The 12,314-nt window shown below is 30.3% G+C and overlaps 1 pseudogene; it reads right to left on the reverse strand.

The window, feature by feature from the left end:
• Positions 1–4,091: 4,091 nt before the first annotated feature.
• Positions 4,092–4,207, reverse strand: LOC112481329 (annotated as a pseudogene).
• Between the last annotated feature and the right edge of the window lie 8,107 nt (positions 4,208–12,314).

Below are 12,314 nucleotides of genomic sequence, written 5' to 3' on the forward strand. Positions count from 1 at the left end.
GAGTTCCTGATATTCTGTGGTTTTTGAGAAAAGGGGTGGCCAAAGTATAATGCATACAAAGGTAAAAATCATCTTGAAGAAGCTGAATAGTTTGCTTATTTCCCTAAAGAGAATTCAGCTGCATTTGTTTGGTGAGTAAAAACAGATACTTTTTTGCAGGTGACTGCTTCTTTCTAAATTTACAAGGTTTCTCAAGGGTCTTTATGTGTCCTGAAAAGCAAAAGATTATTGAATGTAAAAACTGCATAAGTTTTCATTAGTGTAATGAATCTAATTCACTAATTCATATACACATTTGTCCATTCATCCATATATCCATTTATCTACCCCTCCAAAATTTATCAAATATTTATTATTATCAGGGTCTACAGAAATCTAAAATCCAGAAACAGAAGTGCTTAAATTATTCCAGCAGATATTACACAAAACCTTTTTGAAATGTGGTGGCGACAATTCTCATTTTGTTATATAACTTGAGTTTGCTTCAAAACTAAACGATTTATACCAGGATTTTTATAGCATGGGCATAAAATGGGTTCCTGATGTACTAATTCATTTTGCGAAATTATTTGGTGGTAATGCTGGACCGTTTGGTTTTCTAGTATGTTCTGAATTATACCTGAGGGAAAAATGCAAGTGAATGGTTAACATGTAATTTAAGGGAAAAGGGGAGAAATCAGAGATGCTTTCCTTGTACAAATTTAAAACATCAGTAAATTTATAAAAGTTACCCAGAGTCTAAGTCTAGTTCTAAACCACCCATGGAATTCTCATAACCTTTTCCAAAATCTAAGGTCAGAAAAGCAATTTAAAAGTCAGATATGTCTTGGCTCACATTTCCTAACTGACTCAATTTTTAAAGTGTTTTCTTTTTCAGTCTTTTTTGAAATTATGCCAGAGTGTTAGCACAGGTTTATTAATCATAGATAATGAAGTACTTATTTTCCAACAATATTATTTTGGCATGTCAATTGTCAAAGATCCCATATGATGGTAATGTTGGTAATAATGATGCTGCACCTGGTACTTATTAAGAACTTAATATTTATTTTAAGAACTGGTATATGAATGATAATCATTAACATTTTCATGGAGTACTACAAAGCATGTTATCATATTACCTGATTTGATTCATAAAACAATAATGTGAGAATTATCAATTCTACTTCAGTGATGAGATGATTAAGATATTTGCCCAATGACCCACAACTAATAAATAATTGAAAGCAAGGTATTTTGGTCCCACTTCTTTGCCTTTTCCTTATTTAATTCTTTGCTAAAATAGTTTCTGTATTTTTCATTATTTAAATGTGTATACTAAGATAAGTTCATAGAAGCTTTATCATTGTGCCTTGGTGACTCATCCCTACCAATTCTAACTTAAAGTTCTCCTCACTACATTACCTGAGCTCTTCTCAAAATGTACTTCCCCTTTAGAAACTAGTCAATTAAGGCACATTCACATTTCTTTCCCAAGAGGTTTCATTTTAGTGTTTTATTTGACAAGTATTAACTCTGTTACTTTGCAAGTACCACTCTCGATAAGCCTTTTTTTTTTTTTTTCTGAAACTGTTGTTTAATCCCAACAGGTTATTTCAATAGAAAATTTTTATTGCACTAAAAAAGAGCAGAGGGGAATAGCTCAATGCATTTGAGGCTATTAGGAAACAGTGATTAAATCTATCTTCATCCACAGAAAACCAAATATCCCTGACCCATATAATATACTTGGTAAATATATCACTGACAGATGTACTTTAAAAAAAAATCTTCACTCAATCACAGAAAGAAACATGGTGGTTTTCTTAAAACACCAGTCAGCAAAGTGAAAATTTAATTGGTACTCGAAGTCAAAGACTAGATATGCCAAAAAATTAGAGAAATATACTATACTTACTATTTAAATTGTATTCTAAGAAGTATCATTTGCTATCACTAGGGACCTTGTTAAAATGCAGACTCTCAAGTCTCCCAATTAAATTTCTTCAATTAGAATCTGTATTTTAACAAGATTCTCCATGCAGTTTCTATGCACATTAACAATTGAGAAATAATGACCTAGATTCTAGATCCCGGGGAGAAACCTCAGAGATCATCAGCAGGTAATTTATTCTTTGCAGTATAGGATTTGAAATCAGTTATTCAATGAATTAATCAATTTGTTCATTCCTTCAACAAATATATACTTTCATTCCTATTTATGTTGTGACAAAAATGTTTATAGTCATGCTCTTATAGTGCTTTCAAAGTAATAGGGTAGACAGACCTTGAAGAAAAAAAGTTATAAATGTTTCAAAAGAGAAAATAAACTATACAACTATAAAGCTAGGTAAGAGTGGTGATTCTGAAATTTGATTATAACTACTAGCCGCCTAGAGAAATTGTTAAGACAGATTGTTGGGCCTCAGCCATACCTACTCTGAACCCCCAGAACTTGTAATTTAGCAGGTCAAGATTACTGTCCATGAATTTGCATTTCTATCAAGCTTACCAGTAATCTATATGCTACCAATCCAATGACAATGCTTTGCATATAAAGAATATAGAGTGTAAAAGTAGTCATCCCTACAAAAGTACATATTGAGTTGACCTGAAGCTAGGAAAGTAACTAGGAGGTAATGAGTAGCAGAGAGATTTAACAAGTTTGAGAACTCTGAGGTAAAAGAGGCAAGGGAAAGAAAAGGTAAGAAGGAAATAAAAAAAAAAAAAAACACTGAGAAAGAGAGTAAGCATGGAGAGTAACTGAGAGAGATTTTAGAAAGTGAAATAAGGGCTCTGAAAAGCTCTTAGAATACAAGGAGATTTGGAAAGCCACACATATGCAAAGGGTAGAATGCACACTCAGAAAAGACTTGAAAGATCATAACCTTTCGGCTCTAGCTATAATTTAATTTCAACACAAGCAGGAAGATAAAAGGCTGAGACAGAGTTGAAAATGACCTGGCAAAGCATTGAAGGAGTGTCCCCAAACAGAGCCAATTGGCAATGATAAAGAAAATTTTTTTCTCATTTTTTTCTTGAATCCAGAAATTTAAGAAAATCTGTAAAATCAATAGCTGACTAATAGATAAATTAACTAAGATTTCTGAGACTGTACAATACAAATGGAATATAGAGATCAAAAATAAATGATTTAACAAGTTGAGAGAGACAGAAACTCAACCATAAAGAGTTTTTATCTATCAGACTGATTTTGGCTTTTAGCATAAGGGCTTATATAAAACTCTAGTGTTCTAAGCATAAAAATTAAATAAGCAACAGCAACAAAAATAATTATGAGGTATGCAAGAAACAAGAAACTGTTTACCTTTCACAGGAAAAGAAAAACAGAAACATTGAGGAAACATAGATATGGTATTATAAAAAGACTTTAAATCAACTATCTTAAATACACTCAACAGCAAAAGGTAACTGCAAGGAAAGGACTAAAAAAAAACCTAAAAGAATAATTATTCAACAAACGAAATATCAATAAAGAGATAAAAAATTATTTTAAAAAAACAGAAGGAAATTTTGGAGTTAAAAAAAGTACAATAACTGTAATCCAAAAATCTTCAAAGACCTCGGTAGAATGTTAAGCAGATAGAAGAAAGAATTCATGAACTGGGAGTTTGAATTGAATTGTCCCAACTGAGAAACAGAAATAAAAATGAAGAAAAATTTAAAAAGCTGAAGAAATTTTTGGCACCCCTTCTAATGTAACAATAGATGCACAATAGGAGTGCCAGAAGGAGAGGAGAGAGAGAAATGAACAGAAAGATATTTGGAGATATAATAATTTAAACTTCTTGACTTTAATGAAAGTCTGAACCTACACATCCAATAAGCTTAATGAACTCTAAGGAGTATAAAGTCAAAGAGATTCAAATCATGTTATTTTATAGCCAAAATGGCAAAAGACAAAAACAAGAAGAGAAATTTGAAAGCAGTGAAAAATGAAGGAACTTATCATGTAAAAGGGATCCTGACTAAGATGAACAGCCAATTTCTAATAAAAAAATCAGTTATTAGCAGAATAGAAAAAGTATATGATTCATCTACATGTTGTCTTCAAGAGATTTATTTTATTTTTTATTACTTGTTATTATTTATGCCTACAGTACCTGGTCTTTTTAGGTGGTCTCCTATCCAAGTACCAACCAGGCCCAACCCTGCTTAGCTTCCGAGATCAGACATTGGGCTTGTTCAGGGTGGTATGGCCATAGACCATGGACCGTGGCTCCACTGGGGCATGCACCCAAGACCTTCTGTGTGTAAAGCAGATGTGCTAACCACTACACTATGGAAACACATTCTCAAGAGATTTATTTTAGATCCAAAGACACAAATACTTTAAAAGCAAAGAGATGAAAAATGTATTCCATAAAAATAGTGTCCAAAAGAAAGCTAGGATGCCTATAATAATATCAGGTACAATAGAATTTGGGTCAATTATTGTTACAAAAGTCAAAGAAAAATGTTACATATTGGAAAAGGATCAATCAATCCTGGATACATAACACTTACAAATATATACACACTTAACACAACACACAACCCCAAAATATATAAAACACAAATATATAGAATTAAGGAAAGAAATAGATAATTCAACAATAATAGTTGGAAAATTCAATAACCCCTTTTTCAATAATGGACAGAAAAACTAGACAGAACTAGCAAAGAAATAAAGATTTGTGCAACTCTATAAATCAATTAGAACTAACAGACACATAGAAAACACTCTACCCAACAACAAAAGAATGTTCTTATCAGGTGCATGTGGAACTTTCCCCAGAATTGATTATATGTTAGACCCCATAAGTATAATAAAAATAAATAAGTAGAAATCGTACAATGTATCTCCTCTGACTACAATGGGGAATAAAACTAGAAACTCATAACAAAAGAAAAATTGAAAATTTATAAATATATGGAAATTAAATGACCACCTTAAACTAATGGGTAAAAAAATCACGAGATATTAGAAAAATATGAGATGAATGGAAAAGAAATAAACAACATACCAAAATATATATGTTAAAATGAAAGCCTTGCTCGGAGGAAAATTTATAGCCATATGTACTTAAATTATAAAAGAAGATCTCAAATCAATAACCTGATTTTACATATTAAGGAGCCAGAAAATTGAAGAGTAAACTATACCCATTGCCAGAAGAAGGAAGTTAATGATCAAGATTAGAGTGGAGCCAAATGAAATAGAGACTAGAAAAAACAATAGAGAATATAAATGAAATCAAAAGTTGGTTCTTTGAAAAAGACCAATGTAATTGAAAAATCTTTATCTAGGTTGACTAAGAAAAAGACTCAAATTACTAAAATCATAAACAAAAGTGGGTATATTATTACCAAACCGTCATACAAAAAAATAAATAAATAAAGGAATATTTTGAACATGTGTATACCAAACAAGTAAATAACATATATGAAATGGACAAATTCCTAGATACATGCAAATTATCGAGCTTTGAATCAAGAAAAAATAGAAAGTAGAAAAAAGACCTAAAACAAATAAAGAGAAGGAATTAGTAATAACAACTCTTCCAACAAAGTAAATCCCTGGACCAGATGGATTAACTGGGGAAATTCTACCAAGCATTTAAAGTAGACTTAATACCAATTATTACCAAACTTTTTCAAAAAAGAAGAGGATAGTGCACTTCCAAAGTCATTCTATGAAGCCAGACAATAATATCACAACAAAAGAAAACTATAGATCCATATATCTTATACATATAGATAAAAAAATTATCAACAGAATATAATTAAGACAAATCCATCAGCATATTAAAATATTTATAAATTATTCCAGATTATTCTGGGATTTATTCCAGAATGCAAGGATGGCTCAACACAAGAAAATAAATGTATATATCACATTAATTGAATAATAGATAAAACTCACATGATTATCTCAAGTGGTACAGAAAGCATTTGACAGAATTTAAACTGTTCTCTGATTTAAAAAAAAAAAAAAATTAACTAGTAATGAAAGGAAATTATATCATCCCGATTAAGGGCTTTAAAAAAAAACACAGCTAACATCATCCTTAATGTTAAGACTAAAAGCTTTCCCCTAAAATAGTTAACAAGATATCGATGCCTGTTTTTCCACCTCTATTAAACATTTTATTGAAAGTCTTAGGCAAAGGAACTAGGCATCATAAGAAATAAAAGTCAATCCTGTTGATAGACAAATTGATAAAGAAAATTTGGTACATATATACAACTGAATGTTACTCAGCCATAAAAAAAGAATGAATCGTGCCATCTGCAAAGATATGGATAAACTTAGAGGGTATTATGCTAAGTGAAAAGAATAAGACAGAAGAAGATGAATATATGATTTTACTAAAAAAAAAAAAAAAAGAATGAACAAAGGAGAAGAAAACTCATAGACACAGAGATCAAATTGATGGTCACCAGATGGGGGGTTGAGAGGAAGGAGTGGAAAAAATGCAGGAGATTAAGAATTGCAAACTGACAATTATAAAAATAGTCACAGGGATGTAAATTACAATCTGAGAACACAGTTAATAATATTATAATAACTATGTTTAGTGTCAGATGGGTACTAGACTTACTAGATCATTCTGTAAGGTAGATAAATGCCTAATCACTATGTTGTACAACTGAAACTAATATAATATTGTATGTCAACTCTCTAACTGAAAAATAAATTTTAAAAACTTCAACCCAAATTATAAAGGAATAAATAAAATTTTGTTTATTTATAGATGGCAGATAGCATAATTTTATACATAGAAAATCCTAAAGAATTTGCACAGAAAGAGCTAATAAACAAATTCTCTGAATTTGCAGGATATAATAAAAACACAAAAATTAGTTATATTTCTATATATTAGCAATAAAAATTGAAAAGGAAATTAAGCAGATATACCTCCATCAGGCAGAAAATCAGTAAGAACATAGTAGGACTCACAACACCATCAATACACTGTGTGAATTGACATCTATAGACTGCTTCATAAGACAACAGCAGAATATACATTTTTCTTGAATTCACATGGAATAGTCGTCAATATAGGCCACGTCCCAGGCCATAAAAACAAATACCTTAACAATTTTAAAAGCATAGGAATTATACAATGTCTACTCACATATCATAATGGGATTAAACTAGAAATCAGTATAACAGGAAAATTCAAAAATATTTAGAGATTAAAAAACACATTTCTAAATAACACATGGGTCAAAGAAGAAATTTCCAGACAAACTTAAAAATATTTTAAGCTAAATGAAAATATAAATAAACTTATAAAAATTTGTGCAATGCAACAAAAGTGCTGCTTAGAGGATAATTTATAGCATTGAATGCATATATTAGAAAAGAAGTAAGACTAAATTAATAATGTAAATTTTCACCTTAAGAAAAAGAAGAGCAAATTAAACTTAAAGGAGCAGAACAAAAAGAAAAAATTGAGCAAAAATTCAGTGCAACTGAAAGCATGATCAATAAAGAAACATAAAATCAAATGCCGGTTCTTTGAAAAGATAAATAAAATTTAAAAATCTCTAATTAGCCTAATTAAAAACAAATAAACAATCAAACAAATAAATAAATAAGAGAGAGAACACAAAAACTAATATGAAATAGGAAACATCACTAGGATCCCACGGAAATTAAAATAATGATAAAGGAATACTATAAAGAAACTCTATGCCCACAAATCTAATAACCTAGATGAAATGAACCAATTCTTTAAAAAGACAGTTTTAAAAACTCAGAGGAGAAGAAATAAACACTATAAGTAGGATTTTATTAATTAAACTGAACGAATGATTATTAACTTCTAAAACAGTAAGTGCCAGGCCCATATGGGTTCAATAGTGAATTCTACCTAACATTTAAGGAAGAAATTACACTAATACTTTACAATCTCTTTCAGAGAATATTTCTTAGTTCATTCTATGAGATCAGCATTACCGCATTACCCTAATACAAGAATCAGACAAAGACATTATAAGAACTACAGACTAATATAGTTCATGAACATAGATGCAAAAATTTTTCAACAAATTACTAGCAAATGGAATTCAACAATTTGTAAAAAGAATTATACACTATAACCAAAACTCTGGTATGCAATTCTGTTCCAACATTTAAAAATCAATTAATGTAATCCATCATATCACATGATCACACCAATAGATACAGAAAAAGCACTTGACAAAATCTGTATCCTATTCATGTTAAAACTCAGCAGTTCAGGAATAGAGGGGGACTTCCTCAACTTGGATTAAAAAATCTACAAAAAAAATCTACAGCTAACATCATATTTGGTAAGAAACTCAAAGTTTTCAAATTAAGTACAGCTATAAGACAAAGATGTCCTTTCTCACCACAGCTTTTCTATATTCTATTAGAAGTCTTAGCTAATATAATAACACAAGAAAAGGAAATAAAATGTATATAGATTGAGTAGGAAAAAACAAAACTGTCTCTGTTTTCAGATGATATAATTGTCTACATAGAAAATTTGACATCATCGAAAACAAAACAAAACAAAAACCCTCCTGGAACTAAGAAGCAATCATAGCAAGTTTGCAGGATACAAGGTTAACATATGAAAGCCAATAACTTATCTATATACCAGCAGTGCATGAATGGAATTTTAAATTAAAAACAATACCATTCACCTTTGCACTCCCCAAAACAAAATACTTTGTTAGAAATTTAACAATATATGTATAAGATCTATATGAGGAATACTACAAACTTTTGATGAATAAAATAAAATAAATAAATGAAGAAATTTTCCATGTTCATGGATAGGAAGATTCGCTATTGTCAAGATGTCTGTTATTCCCAACTTGATTTACAGATTCAATGCAATCTCAATCAAAATCCTAGAAAGTTATTTTGTAGTTATTGACAAACTGATTCTAAAGTTTATATGGAGAGGTAAAAGACCGAGAACAGCCAAGACAATATTAAAAGAGAACAAAGTTATTGAACTGACATTACTCAACATCCAAATTTACTATAAAGCTATAATAATCAAGACATTGTGGAATGGATGAAAGAATAGACAAATAGAACAATGAGACAGAATAGAGAGTCCATAAATTGATTCTCATAAATATAGTCAAATGATCTTTGACAAAGGAACAAAGACAATGCAATGGAGCAAAGATGGTCTTTTCAACAAATGGTGCCTGAACAAATGAATAGCCACATTCAGACAAATGAATCTAGACACAGACTTTACACCCATCACAAAAAATATATACATAATGGATTATACATTTAAACGTGAAAGACAAAACTATAAAACTCGTAGAAGATAACATAGGAGAAAAGCTAGATGACTTTGGGTATTGACAATGACTTTTTAGATACAACACCAAAGACACAATCCATATAAGAACTAATTGATAAACTAGGCTTCATTAAAAACTTCTGTTCTGTGAAAGACAATATCAAGGTAATAAGAAGATAACCCACAGCCTGGGAGAAAATATTTGTAAAAGACACATCTGATAATGGACCATTATTCAAAATATACAAAAAATTCTTAAAACTCAACAATAAGAAAACAAATAACCCAATTGATAATTAGGCTGAAGAATTTAACAAACATGCAAGAAGATATACAAATGGCAAATAAGTATATGAAAATACTTTTCACATTATATGTCATTAGGGAAATGCAAATTAAAACAATTAGCAAGATACCACTGCATACCTATTTGCATGGCCAAAATCCAAAACACACCACCAAATACTGACAAGGACATGGAACAACAAGAACTCTCATTCCTGCCTGTGGGAATGCAAATGATCCAGCCATTTTGTAAGACACTTTTGTTGTTTCTTACAAAACTAAATATATTCTTACCATATGATTCAATAATCATACTCTATAGTATTTACCCAAAGGAGATGAAAACTTATGTTTATATTATAACCTGCACATGGATATTTATAGCAGCATTATTCATAATTGCCAATCTTGAAAGTGACCAACATGTCCTTCCAAAGGTGAATGGATAAGTAAACTAGTACATCCAGAGAATGGAATATTAATCAGCCATAAAAAGCAATGAGCTATCAAGCCATAGAAAGACGTGAAGGAATTATAAATGCATATTATTACGTGTAAGAAACCAATCTTAAAGGCTATATATACACTGCTTGATTTCATCCACATGACATTTTGGTAAAGGCAAAACTATCGAGACACTAAAAAATATCAGCAGCTGTCAGAGTCTGGGAGAGGGAGAGAGATTAATGGCCAGAGCACAGAGGATTTTTAAGGCAATGAAAATACTCTATGATGCCATAATAATGGGTGCATGTCATTATATATTTGTCTAAACCATAGAATGTACAATATCAAGAGTGAACCATAATGTAAATAATGAACTTTAGATGATCATGATGTGTCAATGTAGGTTCATCAATTTTTGCAATCATACTACTCTGGTGGGGGACAGCGACAATGGTGGAGGCTATGAAAATGTGGGGGCAGGGGTTATATAGAAAATTTCTACACTTCCTCCTCAGTTTTTCTGTGAAAGCTTCTTTAAAAATATAAAATCTTAATGAAATAAAAATTCTAAAAGGAATTAAGAAACAATTCCATTTATAATAGTATCAAAAATTAAAATACTTAGGAATAAATCTAGCTAAAGAGTTGCAGGATTCATACTGAAAACTACAAAACATTGTAACAAGAAGTTTAAAAAGGCCTAAATAAATGACAAGACAACAAGTATTCATGGATTGGATGACTTAAAATTGTTAAGACACCAATACTTCCCAAAGTGACATGAAGATTCAAATACAACCCCTGTCAAAACCCCAATGATCTATTTTGCTATTTATCTAATTTAAAACTTACTACAAAGTTATCATGATCAAAACTGTGTGGTACTGTCTTAATAATGAATATATAGATTAATGGAACGGAATTTAAATTTCGGAAATAAACTATATATCTATGGTCTATTGATTTTGACATAGATACCAAGACTATTCAATGAGGGAAAGAATAGCATCTTCTACAAATACTTGGACAAATGGATATTCAACATTCAAAGAAATAAATTTGGACTCTCACCTCAAACTGTATATAAAAATTAACTGAGAATGAGCACAGATCTAAATATGAGAGCTAAACCTACAAAACTTTTAGAGGAAAACGGCATTCTTTGTCGTCTTAAATTTGGCAGTGGTTTACTAGATAGAACAAAAAAAGCATGAGCAACAAAATGAAAAATAAAGAATTCTTACAACTGAACATGTGGAGATATGGTTAAGGGAATTATTAATTGAAAGATAACAGAAGATGGGAAAGTAAATGAGATCATCAAGGGAGTATAGAGAACTAAGAACTTCATTTAAGTGTCAGAGAAGAATAAATGACAGAATTATGTAGGTAAAAAGACCCACAGTAAGAGGAAAACCAGGAGCTTAAGTTTAATTTTAAGGAGAGAGAATGAATTCTTGAAAGAGAGTAGTCAAAAGTATTGACTGCTGATTAGAACTCAAATATGGCCTAAGAACTGTTATGTCATTTGGATTTAGCAATATGGAATCATTATTGATCTACTTTGGAAAGAAAGCAGGGATTGGAAACCTGATTGAAATGGTTTTGCAGAACGTGTTGAGTTTAGAGAATAAAATGGAGATAGTAGTAGTATAAAACTCAACTGAGAACTTCATCTAAGAAAAACAGGTGAGATTAAAGCTGTAATGAGGTAAATGTAGTGTCAATGGAAGAACTTTTTTGCTTTCTTTTGAATGAAGATAATACATTTTTTAAATAATTAAGATGAAGACCTTCATTGAGTGAAGTTGCCATAAAATGAATGTTTTTTTAGATGCTGAAAGTGAAGACAGAGGAGTTACATAAAATATACCTAAAGGACTAATTAATAAGATCACAGCTGTCTTAGAACTTATCATTTCAGGGACACAAAGCTATTTTTCTGGAAATACACATGTAATATTTCATAATTATATAAAAGATAGATTAGAATCATTTTATTTCACTAAATAAAAAATGGTAAATCCATCAAATATATACTTTTTATTCCTCTTTAGAATGAACCATTGGTAATCATTCAGTAAATAATTTATAAAAAGTATATATTTAATATTTATAATTTATTGCTGATTCAATCACTAATAACTATATTAGCATTTACTTGCATTTACTTTACGAAAATCAGAAACTATGTTTATTGGCTTTTTAATCAAATCACTTTATGCTCAGAGACATCATTCAAAACCCTCCCATTAAAACCCAAAATGTAGCAATGGTTATAAAACATATTATTACTAA

Source organism: Pteropus alecto, unplaced genomic scaffold (assembly GCF_000325575.1).
Source record: "Pteropus alecto unplaced genomic scaffold, ASM32557v1 scaffold14, whole genome shotgun sequence".
Lineage (NCBI taxonomy): Eukaryota > Metazoa > Chordata > Mammalia > Chiroptera > Pteropodidae > Pteropus > Pteropus alecto.